The sequence below is a fragment of the Arachis ipaensis genome, chromosome B7 (genome assembly GCF_059453495.1).
Source record: "Arachis ipaensis isolate K30076 ecotype BB chromosome B7, ASM5945349v1, whole genome shotgun sequence".
NCBI classification, from domain to species: Eukaryota; Viridiplantae; Streptophyta; class Magnoliopsida; order Fabales; family Fabaceae; genus Arachis; species Arachis ipaensis.
This window is the reverse complement of record NC_142442.1, coordinates 67,854,499-67,875,039: the sequence shown is the minus strand read 5'-3', so window position 1 is coordinate 67,875,039 and position 20,541 is coordinate 67,854,499. Positions and strand designations below refer to the sequence as shown.

The 20,541-nt window shown below is 37.5% G+C and overlaps 1 non-coding gene across 1 annotated transcript; it reads left to right on the top strand.

Annotated features, from left to right (window-relative positions):
• Positions 1-11,891: 11,891 nt before the first annotated feature.
• Positions 11,892-11,998, top strand: LOC148552895 (small nucleolar RNA R71). The gene has a single exon (XR_015892565.1). It is a non-coding gene; the product is annotated as a small nucleolar RNA R71 (small nucleolar RNA).
• Positions 11,999-20,541: the final 8,543 nt, after the last annotated feature.

Here is a 20,541-nt window from a genome sequence, read left to right as displayed (position 1 = left end):
TTTTTTATCTTGTTTGTCTTTCGTCTTCTTCTTGCTTGCTTGCTGATAGAGGTAAATTTATGCCAATTCGGAAGACTAGATAAAGTAATTACGTTGTGAGTATAGTCCAAACCGGCAATGGATCCTCTCAATCAAAATTCAAATCAAGATAATGTCACAATTCAAAACACAATTATAACCGAGAGTATTTAGACTCCCGGGTCGTTCTCCCTAGGAACTAATGCCAATAAGTGCACAATTTTGGTTGTGAGAATAAAGGGGGTTTCAATTGTTGAATGCAAACAAAATAAAGAGATAAAAGAACGGTTTAAAATTTCAATTAATAAAGTAATAAAGGAATAAAAGAACTATGTATGTAATATGAACAAGTAAAGCTTTAAAGTGAGTGAAAGGTGGTTTAAAACATAAATGAAACCTTCACTTGGGATTAGTTATGAAATCCATTCCTTTCCATAACCACACTATGGTAATTATCATGAGTTAATCTTGCTTAGTTAACCCCTAACATCAAGAAGTAAGTCAAGCAAGCATAATTGACCTTAATCCATAAGTTCTAACCAACTTACCAAACTAGTTGATAAAAGGCTAGCTTTAATGGAAATAAGAATCAACTAACTTTCCAAGAATTACCACTAAATGTTGGACATTATAGCTCTGGTAATTCATAAACTCATTTTCCCCAAGCCAAGTGGTGAAATTTACCCCATAACTAAGATTGGCATTTCATCAAACACATAGAGGGCATAAACATAAAACATAGCAAAATTGAGAAATTGATGAAAGCTATGAACCATAAATGATCAAAATCAATAAAGGCAACTCAACAAACATAAAGTAAGCATCAAACATCAAATTCAACAACTAGAAATCCAAAATTGTAAAACTATGCGTATATTGATAAGAGAAATGAAAATAAATGAAAGTGTAGAACAAGTGTAGTAATTAAAAGAGAAATTAAAGAAATACTTACAATGAGATAGAAAAATCCAAAGCCAAAATTGAAGTATAAAATGCTACAAACCCTAATTAAACCTAAAGAAACTTGAGAGAAAATCTAAACTAAACTACCCTAAAACTACTCCTAAAAACTCTTCTATCAAGTATGGTAGTGTATGATGTGATATATGGTTGTTTCCCCCTTCAAATATGCTCCAAAGCCTTCAAAAATGGGCCCAAAAAACCCCCAAAACGCGAGTTCACGTGACTTTTTAATGGAGGCATGCGCTGGTACCTGTGCGGACGCACAGACCTGTGTGGACACACAGGTCCTGATTTCCATTCTGCCCTGAGCATGGGCACAGATCTGTGCGGACTCACAGGTCCTGATTTTTACCCCTGTGCGTGGGCACAAGAGCTGTGTGTGGGCACAGGCTGAAATGCATTTCTCTTTTGTTTTCTTCATGTTTTCTCCCTTTTTGCATGCTTTCTTCCACTTCTAGCAAACCATTCTTGCCTCTAGGACCTAGAATCACTCAACAAACATATCACGGCACCGAATGGAATAAAAGTGTGATTAAATTGCTCAACTTAAGCACAAAAATACATGTTTTCACATTTAGGTTCAATTTAGGGATCAAACATAAAAGTATGCTATCTTACTGAATAAGTGTGAGTTCATATGATGAAATCCATCCAATTCAAGCTAAAATATATCGTCAAGTATGGACTCATCAATTCCCCTACACTTAAACAATAGCATGTCCTCATGCTAAACCAAACAAGGAGAATGATCAAAGGGAGTTGAATAAATACAAAATAAAAATAAATACATAATTATACTAAATAATTTCTATAAATAACAAATTATCTATAAACAATATATCTTTACAATGGTCCAAAAATACTAGCATAGAAGTTAATTTTGAATATTCATACATCTCACACTAAATTAAGCATAGCTTTATCAAAATAAGCATGAGATCACTTAGAATTTACTACTAATACTCTACGGAAAACTAAATTAAAATATTATATCCTACATAAATATCTTCTAATAAAAATTATTAGTCAACCATACATATATTCATTCTGAACACTACTCCATCTTAGCCAATAAACCACAATCATAAACAGATTAATCTTCATTATCATCCTCAATATTATCCTGCATAATTATATAAAAAAATAATTAAAAAAATATTTATATTGATATTTGCAATTATAAAAATAAAAAATTAAAATAATTATTTAACAAGGCAAAAATTCAGATATAAAATATAAATTAATTGTTCAGATATACTTAATTAGTTTTCAACATTGAGACTTTCATGGGGTATTTTGCCTTTAATTTTCCTAAGGACAAATGTAGATACGAGCTTTCCACTAAACACACCTAGAATATATGCTTATCTTCTACCCTTAATTGGCTTAGAAATAAGCCAAATTCAAAATGTTAAAGTCATTCCTAACTTTTTATTATTAGTGCTCAATCCACATATGATAGATCATGAGAAAGTAAAATAAATTACTAGTGTTAGTTCTTTTTCATTGAAAAAAACGGGTGGTGTGACTTGCTTCCCTCAGAGACAATGGCCAACACGAGTTACTTACTGTGACAGTGTACTTGCTTCCCTCAGAAGAAGTTTTATTTGTGCTCGCATCTGGTTCTCTTTCTTGCTCGGATCGACTCTGCAGCAAAAGCATATGAACAAAGGAATTGAATGTTGCAATCAACATATCTTACCAACAACAAAAAATAATGATAACTGATAAGCATTCAAAAATAGTGTGCACTATGTCTCATGAAAAGTTAAAAATCATTTTAGATAGAATTGAGCTTAGCTCAATTGTAGTTGTTCCTATTTAAAGATAATCGAAATCAGCACAATATTTTCATAACAATAATGCACATGATTGACAATTGATAAATTTAAGTTCATCTGTTCCTAGAGAAATATAACCTCTAGAATTATAAACATAACAATATCAATAATATTAAGTTATTCTTCTTCCTATCTAATTTACAACAGAACAGAGCATGCACAACACTTTATTCAACTGAACTATACATGTGGCATTGCAGCAGCAATAATTGATGCAACTCATGGTAAAATAAATATATTAATTCTCAGATCAAAATGTCCAAAGAGACTACCATAATGATGCAAATCCTTACTATAAGCATATTCTACCAATGGTTATAAAAACAGACCTTAATTGAGTGGAAGATCCCATCAGTATCGGTAAGAAGCACACCAACATTAGAAGCCTGGTCCTGTATGCAAAAGGGGTGACTAAAGGCAGGAGAGAACAATAATAAAACCAATATCACATTGCCAATGAGACATGCATCCAATATTTAGAAATAACAGAAGAAACTTTTGGCATATTAGGATAACATTTAGAAATTTGCGCTTTTCAAAACAGATAGTAAAGCAAAATAAAAAGATAGTAATTATTTGGATATATAGAAAACTAAAATTGGGTATACAAACTAATAAAATGATAAAAAAAATTAAATTATGAAGGGTTTAAGTTTGGCAAGAAACTCATGCTTCTTATGGTGGTTTATAATTTCAAACCGATCTCATTAACTGCATGAAAAATACCCCTATTATTACTAATTAAAAAGGCCCCAAAGTTTGATTTAGTGGCTTTATTAGTTCACTGAGAAATTTTCTTCACTCTTGCACACCAAGAGCCTGGCTGTTCTCAAGAAACAGCATCTGAAACTTTTCAGTGTCCGGCTGACACTTTACATTGAGGTTAATTCAATATTTGGAAGAAACTAACTTGATATAGAAAGGACCAGAAAATTGATTTTGCTCAGCAAGCTTGTAAGACAACTTGTACCTTTTTGAATCACTTTTCTTGGTCCCAACAGAGTTGATATCTTCTTCATATGTTGTATCCCCGTCATCAGTTATAGTCTCACATGCCAAGATTGTATCATCAGAATTTATGACTTTTGCTCTAGCATCAGCAGCTGACAGACCATCCTAGATACATTATCCAGGTTAAAATATTGTAAATTCACTCCGACAAGTTATGATCAGATAATTAGAGAGTAGCATGAAGGTCAAGTTATGACTAGGTAAACCAATCTATCAATAATTATTTCATAATATCCATCGTAAATGCATGTCATTCAGCATGTAATTTAATCCATAATAATCAGTTTATCCCAAAAAAGTAATCCAGCTTCCTCAAGAATAACACTAATAACAACTACCAAACCTGCTGGTACTTGGTTTCCAATGAGAGAATAACACTAATAACAACTAACCCTAACAAAGAAAGATGCAAAATAATAAAGCAAAATGCAAAATAAAAAGCAAACTCTAACATAGTAAGATAAGAAGCAGAAATTACACAAGATTGTAAAACCCCAAATATCAAAACAACAAATCCTCAAAAAAATTACAAAACCAGATAAACCAGGCTGCAAAAAAATTTGGAAGTTGCTACCGTTTCTCTATTAATGGTGGCATGAGAATGCCAAGATAAACCAGGCTGCAAAACAAGGAAAGAAGCAGTTCATATGAAAATTCATTAAACCAATTTGAGACAAAGCTAGCTAGTTCTTAATTTAATCATTTCATCATTTTTCTTTGAAATAGCTCTCAATATCTCTATCCGGGGAGTGCAACCCCTTCACTTTGTTTGACATTCCTTAATAGAATATTGAACCAACACAGATTCTTTCTCTATTCTTGTTCAGCAGAGACAATGGTATCCTTAAAAACTAGCTCAGTCTTATTTTATACACCTAAAATTGAAACTTTCAACTTCTTAACTGAAGATTGTAGGTAAGTTTCTAGTGATCTCTTGTCATTATCAATACTACCTTTGGCTTCCTTCTCAACTTTTGAAATACCCTTCTGAACAGAGCTATCATAGCTCACATAAGATCCAGGGAAAAAAGATGGGGAGGAGGGAGTTTTCCCACAAAGAAATCAATTCTATAACATAGTAATGCCTTTAGACATGGAGATCAAGTAAAAGGAACAAACTTTAAAATGAAACAGAAAAACACACAAAAAAGATAAAAATGAAAAACTTATAAGAGAATGTAAGATAGGTCAAAAGCCAAGTTTTCTAGAAGAAACGGAAGCTGAAAACAGAGAAACGGAAGCCAACTTATTCATTGAGAAAATTATTAACGCTGCATTTAGATTCAGTGTCACAAACAAAAATACAGAGAAAATAGACAAGATGTATATTAAATCACAGTTCACAAACCCTAAAATACCACACATCTTTATCAACAACAGCATGCATGTTATCAAATTATAGTTCACAAACCCATATTTCACAGAATAAAACCCCCAAATTAAAACCCCTAAAATCGGAACCCTAAGATCGGAACCCTAAGTCTCTGAAATTTCAGAACCAAATAGAAATCAATACATACCTATTCAATGACGTGAGCACGGAGAAGATGATGATGAGAAGCACGGAGATGACGATGGTGAGAGCGGCATAGCGACGATGGTGAGGGCTGCGCAGCAATGATCAGTGCAAGATGGCGAAGAGGAGCGACGGTCAGTAGTGCAGCAATGTGGACAGTGGTGAGTGCGGTTGAGTGGTGAGTGGGGGGCGACGAGAGTCAATGTTGAGACTGAGAGGGTTTCTTCTTGTAGTGAGAGGGTCAGTGGCGAGAGCGAGAGTGAGAGGGTCAATGGCGAGAGCGAAGAGAGTGAGTGGGGGGCAACGATGGTGAGCAGGGCTTTTAGGAAAAAGTGAGACTGATGGTGAGCATGGCAACGATGGTAAGCAGAGCAACGATGGCGAGGGCTTCTACTTCGCGATGAAGGTGATGAAGGTGATGAGTGAGCTTTCAGGAAAAAGTGAGACTGAGGGTTTACGAAAGGGGACGAAGGTGATTGAGTGACATTTGGAGGGAATTGAATCACAAAAATTTTACTAAGTGTGATGAGTTTGCTTTCAGGAAAAAGAGGAAAATTTTTCACTAAGTGTCAAATTTTTTACTCTAGATACATTAGGCATTGCTTTTAAAATGCACCCAAAATTTAACAAATAGGCTACCCTCTAAAAGCGTCTTCTTTGATATGAAAAGTGAACTTATAGATATTAACCTACGGCTACGCTTTATAAGTAATTTCTATAATACCTAAGGCTACACTTTTTAAATGATGCTGCAATTGTGTATTCTTTTCTCTTATAAAAAGGCAACACGGAGAAAAGCGTAGCCTATTTATAGAATAGGCAACGCTTTTCAAATGTAGCGTAAAAAAAGTGTGGCTGAATGGGTATTTTTCTTGTACTGTAGAAATCCAAAATTGTAAAACTATGCATATATTGATAAGAGAAATGAAAATAGATGAAAGTGTAGAACAAGTGTAGTAATTAAAAGAGAAATTAAAGAAATACTTACAATGAGATAGCAAAATCCAAAGCCAAAATTGAAGTATAAAATGCTACAAACCCTAATTAAACCTAAGGAAACTTGAGAGAAAACCTAAACTAAACTACCCTAAAACTACTCCTAAAAACTCTTCTATCAAGTATGGTAGTGTAAGGTATGATATATGGTTGTTTCCCCCTTCAAATATGCTCCAAAGACTTTAAAAATGAACCAAAAAGCCCCCAAAACGCGAGTTCATGTGACTTTTTAATGGAGGCATGCGCTGGTACCTATGCGGACGCACAGGTCTGTGCATGGCACACTTGCTGTTTTTCCTCCTGTGCGGATGCACAGGTTCTGATTTCCATTCTGCTCTGAGCATGGGCACAGACCTGTGCGGACGCATAGGTCTTGATTTTGATCCCTGTGCGTGGGCACAAGAGTTGTGCGTGGGCACAAGAGTTGTGCGTGGGCACAGGCTGAAATGCTTTTCTCCTTTGTTTTCTTCATGTTTTCTCCCTTTTTGTATGCTTTCTTCCACTTCTACCAAACCATTCTTGCCTCTAGGACCTGAAATCACTCAACAAATATATCACAATATCGAATGGAATAAAAGTGGGATTAAATTGCTCAACTTAAGCATAAAAACACATGTTTTCACATTTAGGTTCAATTTAGGGACCAAACACAAATGTATGCTATCTTAGTGAATAAGTGTGAGTTTATATGATGAAATCCATCCAATTCAAGCTAAAATATATTGTCAAATATGGACTCATCACTTGCTTACTACTTTCTCCCTTTACTTTGCCCTTTAGCTTTTGCCAAAATCCAGCTTTCTTCATTGTCTCTTCTACTCTGTTTTCAAGGCCTATTGCTTTGTTTATTTCTCTGGCATTCTTTTCCTTGAAATATTCATCGTAAATTAGAAAAGCTGGGTCCATGCTATGCAGATATTCCCCAATGTAGTTGGGCTTGATTTGACTATTTATGTTATAGTCAGCTTGAACTCCATGCCTTGCATCCTGAAGGGTCATGAACTCCTAGAAAGCTCTCATGTTATCAACTTGAAGTTGGGCCAGCTGGTTGAGAGATTCTTGAAATTGTGAACCTTGTTCTCTTTGCATGACTAGAGATCTTGACTCGTAATCTCTTTCTTAACCCATCATTCTCAGCTGAAGCTCCTCTTGTCTTTGTTGAGCTTTCATGTACTGTGAATGGAATTCTTCTTGCTTTTCTTGCACTCTCATGTACTGTTCGGAGAGCCTTTCAATTGCTTCTTACATTTGCCCTATGTCCAGGTTGTTTTGTGATTGGAATTGTTGCTCTTCTCCTTGTTCTTCTTGTTGCTCTTCTCCCTCCTATGGTTCTTCTCTCCTTCTCCTCCTTTGTGGCCTTCGACTTTGCTGTGCCTCTATAACATTCGTCATTCTTTCGAGGGTAATGGGCATGCCTGGATAAAGCCACGTTGGGTGTGCATCCTCTAATGGCACTCTGGCTTTCACGCATAACCTCATAATGGTGCTTGGGTAATAGAGCCAGGCTTCAGCAGAATTTTTCTCTGCAACCCTTTGAATGTCATTTGCAATTATCTCATGGACCTTTATCTCTCCCCCCACCATTATGCAATGTAGCATGACAGCCCTTTGTTTGTTGACTTCCGATGTGTTTACTGTGCCAAGAATTGATCTCTTTATCAGCTCATACCATCCTTTTGCTTCAGGGATGAGATCTCCCTTTTTCAAGTACTTGTGCCTTCCTTAATTGTCCCTCTCCCAGTCAGCATTCACCGCACAGATATCACTAGATATTTCATCATAATCTGGGTTTCCAGTTACTCTTTTGTGGTACCCCGGCTCATCAAAATGTGCTGGCCTAAGTCCTAAGACCTTCATGATGGTCTTCGGACTAAAGTCCACTTCCATTCCCCGTACATAACTCTTGTAAGTTGGGGCTTCAGTCATATTAAGCCTTGGGGTGTTAGCATAAAACTCCCTTATGATGTTTGCATTAATCCTGGTGATTGGTGAGGTAAGCTCTTCCCATTTTCTCTTTCGGATCTTGGCTTTCATTTCTAGGCACCTGTCATCAGGTAGCTGAAAAGGGACTTCGGGATATATCTTCTTGTCATTCATCCACCCAAGTTGCATTTGATGGTACCATGATCTGAACTTCCATCGATCATATTCATTTTCTCCCTCTTCAACCATGGGTTCCTTTCCTCTTCTTCTTTTAGAACTTGAAGAAGAAGCCATGCTTCCCTTGATGGTTGGCCGAGTTGAGGCTAAGGGTTTATGAAGTGAATGGGTTAGTATGACACACCTTGGGAGGGAAAGTGTTTGAAGTTAAGGTAGTGTTATGGAGGCAAGTGAACAAGGGAATTTTGTTGCACAAGGAACACGGTTTCTAGGCCTTAGTTTGAAAGAACACAAGAGTTGAATATCTAAGTACAAGGAGTGTGAGATTTTAGTTCACATGCACGGTTCAAGGGAGGATATTTATAGTAAGCTTTAATGAAAAATGGATGGCTAGGATTCATTTGGACAAGTGATAAATTAACGTTGTGCATGCAAGGTTGAATAAAGACAAAAGTTACCTCTTCATGAAGCATATCTCTTCGGTCTTCCAAGTGCTTCTTCCAAGGATGTTCAGATTCACCCTTCAAGCCATGTGATCCCCTTTTGTCTTCATGCTAGCCTTTCCTTCCCTTGTCTTGTCCCTTTTGTGAAATAGTTCTCTGTGCACCTAACCAGCATAACAAGACAAAATGAGTGAGTACTAACAGGTGGGTGTAAAAGAACAATTAATATTTTAAAATTAAAACCTTGGCTATCATTCCTCATGCTTATTTAACCAACCGTGACTCTTTTTGGTGCCACCATATATAGTCTTGGAGGACACCAAACTTAGTGTTTGGTCATATGGTTCAAAGTGTTACTTTCTCTAAATGTTGTCATTGAAATCTTCATGCAATTAGTGTCACTTTTTGGTTAACCCATCATGAGAAAAACTTTATTTTGCTATTTCTAAACATGAACTAAAAATTATAACCATGGTTGCACTTTCATGACTTTCAAAGATCAAGAAAACTTGACTCTCATGACTTGTTCTTGCAATATATAGAACACCAAACTTAATGTTTGGCTATAAATTCCAAGAAACAAATGTCAAACGGGCATTATGATCATTATTTTTGAAAGGTATTTTAGTGTGCCTGTAGGCACACCAAACTTAGAATCGGATCATATGCTTCTCAATGTCATGAAAATTGTCAAAATGGTCTTGAATTCATGCTAGAGCAACACTCATTATTCATACTGAAGTATTAAAACAAGGAAAACTAAATCATGGGCTACCTCCCATGGAGCGCTTCTTTAGCGTCACTAGCTTGACGGTTGATCTTTGTCATGGTGGATTGTAGTGCCTTAGGTCTTCTCCCCTTACAGTGAAGCAGTCTCTACTTGATTCCTTAATGATTTCTACATTCTCTAGGGAGAGGACCTTTCTAATGGTGAACACTTGAGGTAATTGAGATGGAATGGTTGGAAGATGGGGTGGGATAGGTGGATGGTAGGCTAATATCACTTTGTCTCCAGGGGAAAAAACCTCTATAGGAATCTTTTTATTTCTCCATCCCCTTGGTAATTTCTTCACCACTCTTCCCTTTTCTTCCAGTGGTGCTTCCGTGAGTGTTGTGGCAGGAAATCCCTTGCTAGCTACTCCTCTCAATTCTTGTGGCTTTGGCTCTTCCTTAAACTCCATTGATTGCTTCTTCTCCTGAGCTTCTTGTTTATCCATCAAGGTAAGCTCCAGATGCTACCCTTGTAGTTCATTTCTATTCTCCTTCAGGGGACTCTCAATGTGCTCTTCTTTTAATTCCTTGCTCTCTTGCTCAGATTCATGCACGGGTTTGAAGGCCTAGAAAGTGAGCTGCTCATCATGTATTCTCAATATCAATTCTCCTTGTTCTACATCAATGAGAGCTTTTCCAGTAGCTAGAAATGGTCTCCCTAGAATAATGGGATGGAGGTAGCTTTCCTCCATGTCCAGAACAACAAAGTCAGTGGGGAGGAAGTAGTTTCCTACTTTCACCAATAAATTTTCAATTCGTCCTTCAGCCTTCTTATGAGTTTTTTCTGCCAATTGGACGATTACATCCGTGGATCTCAGCTCATTGATTTGTATCTTCTGCATAAGAGATAGACGTATCACATTTATGCTAGCTCCTAAGTCACAGAATCCTCTGTCAATTTTTGTCTCTCCTATGGCACATGGAATATGAAAACTCCCTGGATTTTTTTCTTCATAAGGATGTCTTTCTTGATGAGGGCACTACATTCCTTGTTCATGGTCACTGTTTGTCCCCCTTTTAAGGTTCCTTTCTTGGTCAACAGTTCTTTCATGCACTTGATGTATGTTGGCATCTATTGAAAAAATTTGATGAAGGGGATGTTGACACTGAGTGTTGTAAAAACGTCTAGGAATCTTGAATATGACCTGTCTTCCTCACTTTCCTTGAGTCTCTGTCGAAATGGTGCTTGTGGCACAAAGGGCTCGAGGTATTCTTTCTATTTTTGTTCCTTCCTCTATTCAGGGCTAGCCACTTCTTCTATCTCCCTTTCATCCTTTCTTGGTTTTCCCTCATCATGCTCTGAGTGTATGGAGCATTCTTCCTTCAGACCTTCTTCACTGCATATATTGATTGACTTGCATTCTTCCCTCTTTACCTTCTTCATTTTTCCTCTTAGATTTTTCTCTGTATCACTTGGGAAACTATCAGTGGGCCTTGGAAATTATTGTGAAAGATGTCCTACTTGAATTCTAGATTCTTAAGAACCTCCCCTCGGCTTTTCATAATTCCTCTCTCCTCTTCCTGGAATTTTTTTATGTCTTCACACTCTTTGCAAAGGTTTGCAAGCATAGCTTCCATCATTGCCATTCTGTCCTCATCATGTGGTGGTGGTGGTGGTGGGTTGGAATTGGGGTGTCGAGAGTGGTTGTTGTGGCTTTGATATGGTGGATGTGAATAAGTGTTTTTGGTGGTCTAGTATGGTTTTTGGTTGGAGTTTTGGTAAGTAGAGTTATTGTACTGGGTTGGATTGTGTGGTCTGTGGTCTTGGCCTTGGTTTTGTTGGTTCCCCTACCCAAAGTTTGGGTGGTTCCTCCAATCAAAATTATAGGTTTTAGAGTATGGATCATTAGCTTGCCTAGATGAGTTTCCAAGGTAATTAGCTTCCTCCCAGTTGGCTCCTTCTTCTATCTCCAATTCTTCTTGAGGTGATGGTTGAGTGTAGATAGCTGTAGCCTGAGTCTTCTCTATTTTCTTGGTCAATTCAGCCAGTTGCATGGTGATCATCTTGTTCTGGGCCAAGATTACATCCATATGGTTTAATTCCAAGACTCCCTTGTTGTTGCTTCTGTTAGAGACATAAAAATACTCATTGTCAGCCACTGTCTCTATAACATCAATAGCCTCTTTAATGGTCTTCTTCTTGTTTAGGAAACCTTTTGATGAGTGGTTTACAGCCTTCCTTGATTCACAATTCAGCCTTTCATAAAAGATGTGGATTTGCACCCACTCATTAAACATGTCAAGGGGCATTTCTTTGTCAAGTCCTTGAATCTCTCCCAGGCTTCATATAGAGTTTTACCATCCTGCTGTCTGAATGTCTGCACTTCAGTTCTTAGTCTGTTTACTCTTTGTGGAGGGTAGAACCTTGTCAAGAATCTGCTCATTACATCTTCCCATGTGGTTAAGCTTTCCTTCGGAAATGACTCTAGCCATTTTGATGCCTTGTCTCTCAAAGAAAATGGAACAGTAACAATCTATAGGTGTCAGGATGAACACCATTAGACTTAACTGTGTCACGTATCCTTTGGAATTTAGTGAGATGCTCATTAGGATCCTCTTGCGCACTTCCTCTAAAAGAACAGTTGTTTTGGACAAGAGTTATGAGCTGAGGCTTTAATTTGAAATTGTTAGCATGGATAGTTGGTCTCTGAATGCTGCTACCACAATTTCCTGGATTCGGATTTATGTATGATCCCAGGACTCTCCTCTCTTGCCCAGCAGGGTTGGCTCCACCTCTTCTGGCATGGTTATTCACCTCTTCTTCATGATGGTTTTCCATATCATCCTCCATAGTTATATAAAAGTATTCCTCCTCTTCCTCTACACCAACAACCCTCTTTCCTCTTGCTTTCCTCCTTAATCTTAGAAAGGTTCATTCCGGTTCACTATCAAACGAGGTTGAAATTTCCTTTCTCCTACCTGTCGTATAATGAACAAGTACAAGAAACAGCCAGTGTAAAGTCTACTAAAACAGAGTATAGTTAGCTTGATTAGAGCAATTTATCAAATGGTTAGTGGGTTAGCTTGCTGGGAAGTAAAGAAGTAAGGTAAAATTAAAGAGAACTAACTAACAGAAAATTGCAGAGAATAAAGTGAACAACTGAAATTAAATTGCAATTAATCAAAAGAAAAGAAAAGTGCCCAATCTAGTTATTCTTCAATTCAGTAATTGTCAATACAAAACCAATCCCCGGCAACGGCGCCATAAACTTGATGCGCGGGAATTTGCTTGTTCGACAAATTTCCTTCCGGCAAGTCCACCAGATTGTCGTTAAGTAAAAACTCACTGTAGAGTGAGGTCGAATTCCACAGGGATTGGTAGATCGATCAATTATAATTGGAGAATTATACTAGTTGAGCGAAATCGAAATTGAATTGAGAATTGCAGAAATTAAAATTGGCAGAAAGCTTAAATTGCAAGAAATTAAAGGAACAGAAAATTAAATTGCAAGGAATTAAAGTGCAGAAAGGTAAATTGCAAGAAATTAAATGGGAAGGGGGAATTAAGCATGAAATTAAAGAAGCAAAATGTAAATAGAATGGGTAAGATCAGAGATGGGGGGTTAATTAGGTTTTGGGAGATATTGAACTCTCCGGATCAAATCATTTTCATCTCTTCCTCAATCAATGCATTCATTGACATTGCTTTGCAATCTTAGATGATCGGATCCCAATGTCTTGACTTACTGATCTCTCTAAGCATGAACAATTGCCCAAGGTCTTGATTTAATTGCTAATGGGAAGAGTTGAAGTTCGGTCACTGACTATACCACACAAATTCATAGATTAAAGTGTTGGTAGGATTACATGTCACTATATCCATCCAAACCCCAATCTAATACAATGTGAGAAAGCAATTCTAGCATGAATTCTTCATTCCTCTCTAAAGGCTCCGACGAATTCCAATTATGGATAGCTTTTCTCTCAAGACAACTATCCAATTGAATTAAGACTGAAAGCTTTCTAACAAAAATTAAGAGGGGTTTAGTTGTTCATAGCTCTCAAAATGGAAATTGGAATTGTAAACTACATTCTGAAATTAAAAGTGCAGTAAGTGTAAGATTTCCAAAATTGGAAAAAGGTGTAAAAAAAGGTCCTTGCTAACTTAAATTCTAAGCTATTTATACACTTTCTTCCATTGATCTTCAAGCCTTGAATTGGACCTTTGGCCTTGATGGGATTGGGTTGAAGATGGCTTCAATTGGTTGCCCTTGGTGTTGAGAAGAGATCTGTATAAAATTTGAATCCTGATGCTTCACGTTTGAGGGCCAACGTTAACTCAAACGCCATATAGAACTAAACCAGCAAACCAGAAAGCTTGCTGTCATTGGTGTTTGACTCAACGTTGGAGGGCCAACGTCAGCTAACCCACGCGTACACGTCCCGTGCGCTTTCACGCAAAAGTGCCAAAAATACTTATCCACGCGTACGCATATTGTGCACGTGCGCGTGTATGCAATATTTTTATTTTTCAGTTTTAAAAGGAAGCATGGGACGTTGGCCTCAGCGTTGGTCCTCAAACGTTCCCTCCAACGTTGGTGTTTTCATGCGTACGCGTACCGTGCACTTCCACACAAAATGGTCAAAAATGCTTATTCACGCGTATGAATACATTGGTATTTTTTCATCTGCGCGTACGCGTCATTGACGCGTACACGTCATTGACGCGTACGCGTCGATTCAAAATTCTCAACTCCAATTTCTGGGCTTGGCATCACGGACGTTGGAGGCAGTGTTTGAGGCAACGTTGGACCTCCAACGTTCGGTTTTGGCGTGTATGCGTACCTTGCGCTTCTGCGCAAAAAGGTCAGAAATACTCATTTACGTGTATGCGTACTGTATGCTTCTGCGCGGATATCAAAATTTGCTTTTTCACGCGTACGCGTCATAGACGCGTACACTCTACTCAAAATTCACTTAGCTCCAGAATTGAAGTTTTTATCACCACGTTGGGGGTAACGTTGGATGTCCAACGCTACCTCAAACGTGAGCATCAGCCACCATGCAGAGAAGTGCTCTGTTTTTCTTCCAATGTTTGAGGCAACGTTGGTGGTCCAACTTGGCCACCAACATTGTTTCCATGCTCCTTCTTCAGCCTTCCTCTATACTTTCCTTCACCTATCATCAACCAATAAATGCATCAAAGCCTTGCTAAAATCATGATAATTCTTATCATTCTTAGCATATAATTAATCATAGTATAAATCATCATGAAATTGCATCAAATTACTCATGGTTGAATGAATATAGGCATACATGAATTTCTACCCAATTTGCTTACTTATAGCTCAAGAAAGTGCATAAAACTTATCAAAAATAAAGAAAAAGGCTAGTGAAACTAGCCTAAGATGCCCTGGCATCAGTTGCTGGATTCATTGCATAGAAAATTAAGTGGCACATCAAACTTAGAAACTTAGTGTGACAATTTCAATTTAGAATTGATGCAATCATCCAAAAAGATTGAAAACAGATTGTTGCCATCATATGCCAAATTATTGAAAATAAACAAAGCAAAGAGAGAAAATAAACAAAACAGAGAAATGAAATGTTACCTAAGGTTGGGTTGCCTCCCAACAAGCTCTCTTTTTGTGTCATTAGCTTGACATGTTATTCTCAACTTTCTTCCTCTTCTTCCAGTTTGTTAAGAGGAATGACCTCAAGGGGAGAGAAGAGTCAATCAGTATCCCCTGTTTCTGCCTCTTCCCAGCAAGCTTTCTTCTGTTACTTACTTGATTTTCTTTGCTTGTTGGGACAGGGGTTAGATTGTTTGCAGTTGACCTTTTCTTCTTCATGAATGTTGTCTTTGGTATCTTGGTCACAATCCTCTTCTTGGTGTTCTTGTTAGTTGTCTTCACTTCTTTGATTTCATAACTTGGTAGTTGTGTATTGGTTAGAGTGTTCTCTTCATCAAAAGCCTCTTGAATTGGTGGTTCAATGAGCTCTTCCTCTATGTAATTCTCTGCCTCACTTGAATGTGGACTTCCTTGACTGTCTTCCTCCCTTTCTTCTTCATGATTTTCAATTAAGTCTTTTGGAAGTGAGTCTTCATGTTCCATTGTCACCTTAATTAGCCTCTGTGAATATGGAATCCTAGGCTCATATATCTCCATAACCTCATTCTTCATTGAAATTTGACTTGATATTGAAGCCACTTCATCTTGCTCTTCCACTTCCTTCTTCACATATTGGTCTTCATCCTCTATGTTTGACAGTACTAAGTTTCTCCTTATTTGGTCTAAGTGCCCATCCATCTTATTGAAAAGGATTTCTTGCCTTTTCCATGATTGTTCTTGTCTTTCCAATAATTCTCTGGACTTTTGAAGAAGATCCTCTGCTAGCTCAAGAGATGAAGGTTGAGAGAAATTTTGTGAACTTTGATGTGTTGTGGTGAAGTTGTTTTGAGGGGTATGGAATGAATTTTGTGGTTGGTGAAATGAGTTGTATGGATCTTGGAGAAAACTTTGTGTTGAGGCATAATCAAGTGATGAAGAATTTTCAAATGAGAAACTAGGAGGTGAGGGTGGACAATTTTGCATAAATGAATTGAAGGTATGCTCAAATGATGGTGGCTCTTGATAGGTGGAGTATGGACTATTGAATGCTGTTTGGTTTTGATCCTCCAATCCACAGCTTGAGTAATTGTTGAATTCATCACAGTGTGGATCATTTTGTGGCATTGGGGAGCAATCTTACATGAATGTATTGAAAGAACGATCAAATGATGATGTCTCTTAATGAGAAAAATATGGATCACTAAGATTTCTTTGGTTTTGACCCTCCCAACCACAATTTGTGTAGTTATCACAACAATATGAGTCATGTTGTGGCTCTGGGAAGTATCCCATTTCACTTGATTGTTCACACTCTTGTTGATATGCCCAGACACCATGATGGTAATGACATAAATCATTTTGTAGTTCTGGAGCATATCCCCACTGGGTGGATTGTTCATAATCTATCATTTCTTGGTGATATTCCCAGCCACTATTAGAATAATGACTTGAAACATTTTGTGGTGGTGGGCAATATCCCATATGATATGATTGATCAAAAGATGAGGTAAACTCCATTTAAATTTTGTAAAACACAATCACCAAAGGAAATTGAAATTCATGTGTCAGATGAGAATTTCTTAGTGAGGCAAAAACACGAACACCTAAGTATCAGCAGATAACAAAAAATTTAAAGAACTTAAATGACAAAAACAAAGAAAATGCTTAATCTAGACTTATCATCCACTTAATCATTGTTGATCTAAATCAATCCCCGGCAACGGCGCTAAAAACTTGATGAGAGAAAATCGATTCCACACAAACTCACCTGCAAGTATACCGGGTCGCATCAAGTAGTAAAACTCACGAGAGTGAGGTCGATCCCATGAGGATTGATGGATCAAGCAACTTTAGTGAGATGATTAGTCTAGTCAAGCTAACAGTGGTTAATTGGGTGAAATTGTATTGACAGAATGTAAATTGCAGAAGGTAAATTGGCAGAAACTTAAAGAGCAAGAAACGTAAATTGCAGCAAATGTAAAGGGAATTGGGTGCTGGAAAATTAAATGAAGCAGTAAATCAGAACTCAGAACAATTGTAGAAGATTAAAATTGCATGAAAGTAATTTGAAAGCAATAGGAACAGAAAGGTAAAATTGGCAGAAAGGAAAATTGCAGAAGAGTAGAGATGTAGGAAATTGAAATGGCAATAAAAGTGAAGTGAATTCAATATAGCTGAAATATGAAAATGCAGAAAAGGAAAAAGTGTATCAGAGAGCCTTCTATTCTACTCCTACTCCTACTGTTGCCTACTACTAATGCAGCCTACTGTCCGTCTCTCCCTTCCCTTAATGAAATGAAACTGATGCCTTTATATAGGCTTGCCTAAATTACAAATTGAAATGAAATTCAAAACAAATTACAATTAAATGAAAATCCTATTCTAGATGCTCCTTGTACCTTTGCTTGAGTGATCTGAGTGGGCTTGCTTGCTTGTACTACAATTGAGCTCAGAATGAAATTAATTGAGCAGAAGTGATGATTCCAAGAGAGCATAACGTTCATTTGGAGAACGGAGCACTTTTATACCCACGCGTATGCGTCCCATAGGCGTGCGGGTCCTTTTTGTGTTTTTGCACATCCACGCGTACGCGTCACCCACGCATACGCGTGGCCTTCAACTTTTGCCCTTGTGACGTGTACGCGTGCTATATGCGTGCGCATCCATATCAGCGCTCTCCAAAAGAGCGTAGGGGACGCGTACGCGTGGTCTTCAAAAACTTCACTTCCACGCTGCGCTTCACTCACGCGTTCACGTGCTTTTTCAGAAATGTCCCACCGACGCGTACGCGTGGTTTTCCAGAATTGCAGCTTCGACGCGTGCGCATCATGTATGCGTGCGCGCCAGTGTCAAGACTTCAATCCCAAATTTGAAACTTGTAGAAGGCGCTAATTCAGATAATGTAGCACTCTCTTTGCAAATGAGCGCTGATCACATGCACGCGTATACGCGTGCTTCTTCAGAAATGTCACATCGACGCGTACACATCACCCACGCGTACGCATCGCCAGCTGATTTTTTCCATCGCAAGCGCTCTTTAAAGGAAGAGTGTACCGCTCTTCATATGAACGTAGAGCATTCTTGAAAGAGCGCAGCATTCCTTGCTTTATATATTCACGCTAAGCTTCCTTTTGATTAACGGCCCATGCTAGCAAATTAAATGGCTCATTGCATGCATAAATATTATTAACGCCTTGCGTATTATATAATGCATGCTTCATGAATTAATGGCGTTAATACCTTATTACATGCATGCTTTCATTTGCTTTATTGCATTAATTAGTAATGCCAATGCATTACTTAATTAACGTAAAGCTTGATTCATTCATTGCCAATTGGCATTAATAATAAATGCTTCATGCATGCATGTTTTAATTATTAAATCATGATAATGCATGCATAAGGCATTAATGTTTCACATTTCTAATGCCAAGGCTTCTTGGGTTCCAAAAGCGTGCTCAAACTTCAAAGTGTGTCCCCAAATTTCTCTTTTCTTCTTTTGAGTTTATTTTATGCTTTTTTTCTTCTTTTTTTACTTATTTCCTATAAAGTTTATAAAATTAAAAGATAAAAAAAATATACAATTTAAATACAAAAACATTCAATTTTTAAGCACTAATCATTAATTTCTTGTATGAAAAATATAGAAAATATGCACAAAATGACATGTCATCACCTTTAGTGGATCCAATGGAGCGTTTAAGCTCCTCTATGTCTTGTCCTTGCCTCTGTTGCTCCTCCTTCATAGCTCTTTGATCTTCTCTTATTTCATGGAGGATGGTGGACTGCTCTTAGTGTTCCATCCTCAGCTGATTCATGTTGGAACTTAATTCTCCTAGAGAAGTGTTTAGTTGATCCCAATAATTTTGGGGAGGAAAATGCATCCCTTGAGGCATGATAAACCACTATTTTATGGTTTATCTTGTGCTTAATTGAGTGGTTTTTATCTACGCTTTACCCACTTATTCATACTATTTGCATGGTTTTACATTTGCCTTCCTAATTATGTGCTTTGATTGAAAACATGCTTCTTTGGACTTATATTTGCTTATTATTAATCCTCTCTTATTACCATTAGATGCCTTGATATGTGTGTTAAGTGTTTTTAGATATTATAAGGCAAGAATGGCTTGGAGGATGGGAAGAAAGCATGCAAAAGTGGAAGGAATGCAATAAGTTGGAGAAATTGCTAAGCTGTCCAGCCTGACCTCTCTGCACTCAAACGGCTATAACTTTAGCTACAGAGGTCCAAATGACGCAGTTCCAGTTGCGTTGGAAAGATAACATCCGGGGCTTCGATTTGATGTATAATATGATATAGTTTTTCTGAGGCTAGGTGACGCTACTGCGTGATCCATGCGGCCGCATCGCAGTGACGAAAATCCAGCGTGGCAAAATTCGAATCCAGCGAATTCTGGACTGTTTCTGACCCAGTTTGCGGCCCTGGAAAACACAGATTAGAGGCTATAAAGTGGGGGATTGCATCTATTCATAGAAAGGCTCTCACATTCACAATTTTAGGAGTAGATGTAGTTTTTAGAGAGAGAGGTTCTCTCCTCTCTCTTAGGATTAGGATTTAGGATTTCTCTTAGTTTTAGGAGTGACTCTCAATCCCAGGTTCTTTATTTTTATTTAATTTATGAACTCTTCCATGTTACATATAATTTTCTTAATTAATGTTATTTGAGGTATTTCCATTCATGATTGCTTTCTTTTATTTACATGATTACTGCTTCCCATCTGAAGACATTTTTAATTCAATAAATTTACCATTTTCTTCCTTTTGGCTTTGGTCAAATAATTGGTAACCCTTGAGTTATCAAACTCATTGTTAATTAGAAATTGGAATTCATCCACCTAACTTACCTTCATAATTAGAGGTTAACAAAGTGGGAGAAGAATCCAATTCTCATTACAATTGATAAGGATAACCAGGATAGGACTTCCAGTTCACATACCTTGCCAAGAGTTTATTTTACAGTTATTTATTTATTTATATTGCTTGAAAATATACCTGTGCACATTGCCCAAACTCCAAATTTCTCAAAACCCCAAATTTACAATCTCCATAACCAATAATAAGAACGTACCTCCCTGCAATTCCTTGAGAAGACGACCCGAGGATTAAAATACTCGGTTATCAATTTTAAAGGGGTTTGTTACTTGTGACAACCAAAACGTTTGTACGAAGGGATTTTTGTCGGTGTAGAGACTATATCTACAACGCGACTGTTTTTATGACATTCTTTACTGGCAAAAATCCTAACGTCAAAATGGCGCCGGTGCCGGAGAATTGCAAACGTGTGCCTTTTTATTGGTCATTGTAAATA